The sequence below is a fragment of the Melanotaenia boesemani genome, chromosome 5, assembly GCF_017639745.1.
Source record: "Melanotaenia boesemani isolate fMelBoe1 chromosome 5, fMelBoe1.pri, whole genome shotgun sequence".
NCBI classification, from domain to species: domain Eukaryota; kingdom Metazoa; phylum Chordata; class Actinopteri; order Atheriniformes; family Melanotaeniidae; genus Melanotaenia; species Melanotaenia boesemani.
The window spans coordinates 22,403,926-22,410,869 of NC_055686.1; positions in this window are offsets into that span (position 1 = coordinate 22,403,926).

Genomic DNA, 6,944 nt, shown 5'->3' on the forward strand with positions numbered 1-6,944 from the left:
CTGTTTCAAACCTTGTCAAACGTCATTGCCCACACACTCCCAGTGCATGCTTTACATTTGCATGGTTGTTAAGCAATAAAGTAAGTACTGAGTTTCAAATTCAAGTACTGAGCAAATATGGCAACATGTTTTCTGTTCACAGGCAAGGTAACACTATAGATGTGCTTGTAGTTCTGTACACATTTATCAAAACGTTCAGCCTCTCGCCTGATGACAGAATAACGCTCACCTTCTTTTTTGCTGGTCACACATGAGCTAAACTGTGCAACACTGCCCCCACGCTTTCTGGTGGTACTGTTTCATTTCCTGCATTTAGGTATGCATGTATAAGCTCTCTGAAGATATACTGAAGAGCACACGAAATAATCAAAGAAGATGGACAGAGGGCTCCGGTCATATGCGCTAATGAGACCAAGAAGTGTGTGTGGGCCATGTCCTTATAACTGTTGGAAAAAAAAAAAATCAAAAGAAAATGAGTGGTCAGTTGTCTTTTTGTTTCTGTTTCTTTTTTTTTCTTGACCATGGGTTGCCACATCTCGTACAAAATATTTGGATGCCTTCATCTGTACAACTGATTATATAGATTAGATGGGCATAGTCAATGTGAAGTTGTGCAACTGTTTGGAGGTCAAAGCCCAAAGGTCAGCTTGTTGTTTATTTATGTCAACTTGGGCATCTCAACAGAAAAATCAATGGCAGCTCCTTTGATGGCCTCAAATGGCCATAAAAACTACTTTTTTTTGCTTCATCTGTCACCTGTAAACCTGTTAATATAGTTTTAATGAAAATTAAGTTCTTAATTTAGTGTAAATTTAAGGTGTAAAAGCTTCCTCGGACCATCGTCCAGGTTAAACAGTAAATCTTTAGTCCAACAAAATTGTTCAATTCTCTTCTGAAAATATCTGTGAATGCTTAAAGCAGGCTATCATCAGAGAGGAAAGGGGAAAGAAATCTTTGGGCAAAACTGGAGAAAAGAAAAATTTGCTTTTCTACTGTAAAAAAAACTAGGATCATGTCATCAGAATCCGATTTTTTTGTCATTGTAATTATTATGAGACACTTTCCTCTTTAAACGACTTCGCAGTGTGTCTTTTTTGTCTGTGTGTGGCCAGGCAGTGTCTGACTCCATACCCGCTCAAATCCCTCAGCTTGTCTGCAGTTACTTCATCATTCCCCAGCCTCCATTCACTTTCTCATCTATCCCCTCTTTGCTGGCCTTTGATACACCCTCCTAACCTCCACCAGTAGCCCAAGAGTGCAATCTGTTGTCCACTGGTATTGATCAGACACACACAGTTTTGATTAGCACACTTGGCTGGATAACGGGAGCTTCACTGCATGATTGTACCCCACCATTCCAATGTCTTGTTCCTCTTTTGGCCAGGTAGTGCTACACTTCATTGGAGTTAGTGATTGGATGCACCACGGAGCCCCCTGTCCACCCTCTCAGGTAAAAGATCCAAGACTCTGGTATTTCCCTGGCTTCACTGAGAGTTTTTTGTGTTTATCTTTTTTTGTTTCTTTTTTTTGTTGGTTTATCACATGACATGCAACCAAAAAATATGCACTGAAGAATCTATCTGAACTCCAACAGTGGATGTACACACAGATGAAAGAACTGATAGTGGTCACATTTATAGAAAAATTAATACACACACACACACACACACACACACACACACACACACACACACATATATATATATATATATATATATATATATATGTAAAAGCTGAGCCTTTTAAGTTCAATAATGACTTTTACTGGCACTTCCCAGAAGAAAGAGCCCTAAACAAAAGAAAGAACACGAGGCGAGATTTAAAGTCGATACGGGTGTCCAGCCATGAGCAATTTCCAACTTTTTTTTCATTTGTAGGAGAATGGGGGAGACAAGGGCAAACTGTTGGCTGGTCAGGCTCTCTGACATTGCAGCCTAAGAGTCATCCACCCATTGGCCTATTCATTGGTCAGCCAATTAGGTCTTTGCTGTTAAGGTTTAATACCTACAGTTAAGGCTACTATTGTCTGCCAGTTAAAGCTATTTCAGGCTTTCACTCACTTTGGGAGCTTTCATTAAATCCATAAGAATGCTGGGGCTATTCACACAGAGGCTCAAGTAAAAAGCGCTGGAATTTTATATTTCCTTAACTCTCAGAGCTCCACTCCCCTCATAACCCCATCTGCATACTCGTGCAAAGACACAATGCTTTTAATAAAGTCATTTGTAAGGGCAAAGAAAGTTGGTTTTCACATATGACTTTTGCTATTTTTCTTCTGACCTTTCAGATTTCTGTCTGGCAGGTGTTTCATTAGGTCAGCATGCTCTCACCATTTTAAAGTTTTACCAATTCTCACATCTTTGAAAATTTTTTCACTCGGGTTCTACATGTGATTCACTGGCTCTCTCTTTCGGAAGTCACAAGAGAATTTGTATTGTGATCCCTGTTTTATTTGAAGAGTTTCCATGCGCATTTCACAGTCATCTGACTCCATATTTGTGCTCTGTGTTCCGGTCTGAATCATCGTAAACAGTACCCCTATTGAGAATGAAACTTATCAAACAAAAAGCCAAGGGATCGACGTGTACACATTCCTTGAGTTGTGTTCATTAGCTGCATACTTGCTGTGATGCATGCTGGGGGATGTTGGCCGGGCTTGGCTGATCACTCAAGCACTGAGCGCGTCAACAGCATAGCCTCTCCAAACAGAGGGGATCTGAAGTATTCAAACTTGGCCAAGAGTCTGGGGAGCTGTTGATGGAGTCAGAGGAGAACATGGGGATGAATAAAGGAAAAAAAAAGGATATGCAGCAAGAAAGAGAGAAAAAAATAGAGAGAGAGCTAGAGGGAGTAAGGAACAGTAAGGCTGGAAGATAAAGAGAGACAAACAAAAGGGTTGGGGTGGGAGGTGGGAGAAGAGTTGTTCCCCAGAGGGATCACTCTTGGTGTCTCACTCCACTGGTCCTTCTAATGTGTGACGCTCAAGAGATTGACAGACTGTGTAAAACTCAGCCCACAGGAGAAAACAACAACAACACAAGTCAGACACATGAAAACGGCAAGAAGACTAGGCTATGCTGAGAAGGGACTGCTGTGGGGGAGTTAGATGGACAGCAAGGATGGTTAATGTAACCTTTACACATCCTCGGAAGGTTTGCTAAGCATGTCAGCTTTTTTTTTTTTTTTCTTTTACGCAGCCATCCCACAGTACACTCACTCAGCTGCATCCCTCTGAATCATGGGAGCTGCCCTGCACTACATTAGTGAATTAGTCACAAAATGCTCTTTTAAGCATCCCCCGAGAGGAAAATCTGCTGCCAAAGTGGACAACTTAAGGTTCAACAAAGTGATGGAAAATACTTTTCATTCTTATCTTTCTGTCATATAACAACCAACTAGATTTAAAAGGTCAATTCACCTGAAATTTCTGCAGAATGCACAATAAATAAATAAATACACAAAAATGCTTTTTGATAAATAAATCAGTGCAAAACATTAACCGTACACCAACCAGTAGGCCTGAGAATTGGGATAAACATTCCAACGGTGAGTCAGTTTCTGTTTACTTACATGTTTAAAATGTTGCACAAAGACTTGTTTGATCCTTTTATGTACTACAACATCCTGTTCACAGAGGGAAATTTCACATATGTTCCACCTAAACTAGAAGCAACTGCGGAGCCGTTTTTTCTCTTCATGGCTGGTCGTGGCAACTCTAGTCAATGAGGGTGCTTCCACCTGGCGCCGAGCAGTATTCTCGCCGCTGTTCTATTTTGGCAGCTTACCATCTGCAGACCATGTAAATCTAGAGAAGACCAGATCATTTGGACAGGGAGTCAGTTGATGAAAAGCAAAGTTGATCAGTTCGATTTTAAAAATAAAACACTATGTGCAGACATTAGAGAGAGAGAATGTCTCACGTGATACTAGACACATTGGATTAGAGATGTTTATCTTTAAGGTTGACAATCACAACATTTTATAGAACACCACGCATCCCTACTTTAAAGAAGAAAAGGGCAAGTATGTGAGATCTGGTCGGACTGGCTAAATAATCTTTTGCTGTTTTATTGTTCTTTTTAAATGCCCATAAGCAGACCGACTATCGCACAATGTTGCAACTCTTACGTCAGCAAGGGAACTGGAGAATCCAGCAGCTCTGCTTTGAAGCGCTCCTGGTGTGACAGGGTGCCAGAAGGAAAGCATGGTGTTGCCGCTCTGCTTCCATGTTCATATGTATGTATGATAAAGGTGTTTCTGATTTCACTGACAAACGAATGACATAGCCTGGTCATAGTAGAAATGGAAGGTGCTTTGCTGTCTCAGTCACTTATATCCTTTAACATTACCTTTGTCTCCAAAAACTGTGAAACTTGCAGATTTAAGTTCCATACTTTATTTTTATAGACATTCTATCAATGTGCAGCTTAGGAAAATTAAGACATTTCTGATTTTTGCAAATGATGCTTACCTTCTAGCTTCTTTACAGGAGGGCATCCAATTGTTACTGTGGCATTTTACACTCCAGTTGGATTTGGCAGGATTTTCAATCATCAGCTCCGCATCAGGTCACAAATATTTCTTTTGGAGAAGGAGAGCATGCAAAAGAAGAGATTATATTTCAAATCAGCTCATGCATTCAAACAGAATGGGAAAAGAAAGTGTGAGAATAGCTAGGTCACAGTAGGAAAGCTCATGGCTACCTGTTTTGTAGCTCAAGTTCTTCATTGCTACTAAAGTTTGCCTTTGGTCATGAACTTTGAGGTGTGACCAAAGAAAAAAAGATATTGCATACACTTGACTGAAATTAGTTTTATCTCTAGGTTTGGTGGTCTGTGAAATCAGTGTTGTGGGTTTAGAAGCCCAGGAGGGGCTTAAAAATTTTCCAAACTGAGAGGAGCTAGTTGAAGTGGTTTGTGCAACTGATAAGGATGCCTCTAGGTACTTCCCTTTAGAGGTTTAGCAAGCATGACCATCAAGGTGGATGCCCAGGTGGATAACCTAGAATTTGCCTGTGGCATTATATCTCAGTTAGCCAGAGATCCTCCTAAAGAAGCTAAAATAAGTTACTGGGGACAGGGGGTCCAAGGTATCTCTGCTACATTTAATGCTACTAAGACCCTGAAATGAACTCAGGAGTTTGAAAAGTGGATGGATAGATGGACTGAGTTTATGTGCATGTCTCAATCCTCACTCCTCGACATATCGGTTTCTTCATTTTTTGCTGCTAAGATAATTGACCAATCCACTATGTGAACTAGTCTTTTAAGATATGATTTGTCAGCCTTTGTGATTGGGTTTCGTACCCTCTCTAATGCAATAACATTTAGAAAAAAGTAACATTATGTAACCACTGACAGAATACACAAAGCAAGAGGCTCTAATGTCATATAATCTTGTCTGAAAAAGTGAGGAGCCAGAAAAAAAGCAGGATAAGACCATTTTATGGGGTTATACATTCTCCTATCTCCCCACCAGCACACCTCACATGATTTAGCTTCATATCAGTAAGTGCCACATTCCCACCCTAACATTGGTGAGGGGGTGCTGTAGGTCTCCTCAATACAACCTTCTCACATCCTCTTCATCTTGTCTTTGACACATGAACATAAAAAAAAGTGGTGGTAGAGGTAGCATTTCATTCACATGTATCTCTCAGCTTGACCTTCAACCATGATGGAGTGAAAGCGGTCAAATGAGGATGAATGGCAGGCATGCTCATGCTGTGAACCAGCACTCCTCTGTCTGACCTGCAGTTACAATGAGGCCATAACAGGATAAGCATTAGCATCACATTGTTATAGCTGTTAATCATGGTTGTCATACACAGGAAATATATACAATGTTGTGTAGCAATATTCACTTACAACATATGCATTGTTAATTGAAGCTGCATAATAACTGGAAATATAACAGGATTTAGCAAACGACAATTATCTACCAGCAAAATTCCTTGAAAAACTGTGCAGTTTGTGGAAAGTTCTGCTGTGAAAACTGTACAGCAAGTAGCTCTCACATCACGTTGAGTCCCCTTCATTTTAACGATTTTCTACAATGCTAATTAATTGGAAAATGATGATTTTCAGAAGTATTTTCCTTTTATTTTAAGGGATTGTCGGAAACCCCAATTATGTGTTTAACATCAGGATAAACTACAGAAGAATTGTTTATAACAGCAGGGCACGACCAGTGATTTTTGTAGCTGAACTAGGTGTGTGTTTCTTTTGAAGGTTCTGTTTGAGCGTGTAATTTTTGGGGGACAAAACCTTGAAATGAATCATGAGACATGATTTAGTCGAGTTTGTGGTAGTCCGTTGATTTTAAATTGTACTCTTATTTACCCCTGAAATAAAATTTAGAAATACACGGAGCTTAATATTATCCCATTTAACATATTGATATAACACTTTAATTTATCAAATAGATGCAAATAAACTCCATGAATTATTTTTCTCTTTGGTTCTTTTCAGTGAACCCTGCTTCTGCAGGTTGGATTCCCACAACTCAAAATCTCTGCTAGCATTCAAAACACTGTCAGCTTTGTTAATTTAGTAATCACCTCATTTCTGTTGGCTGTCCATCTTCATTAGGCTGAAGATTAAAGCTCATGAGACTATGTAAAGGTTTATTAAGTGAGACAGTGTTTTTTTTTTCTTTTTTCTTTTTTTTTAATGAAATACCAGTTTAAGTGTTTTCAGCAACACCTGAACCTTACCCTGGTATATCAGGGTGCTCTAAGCATGGTTAACTTAATTTATTTACCATGCTAGTAAGTTACTTTAATCTTAAACAGAAATTCTTGTTCATAATTCCATGCTAAAGTATTTCTCTTTTTTTTTTATGAGTTTTTTTGTCATGAAAATCAACATACAGCATCTTTATTCAGAAATTTTTAACATCATTGATTAATTCCTGATTGATTTATTGATTGATTAATCGATTGA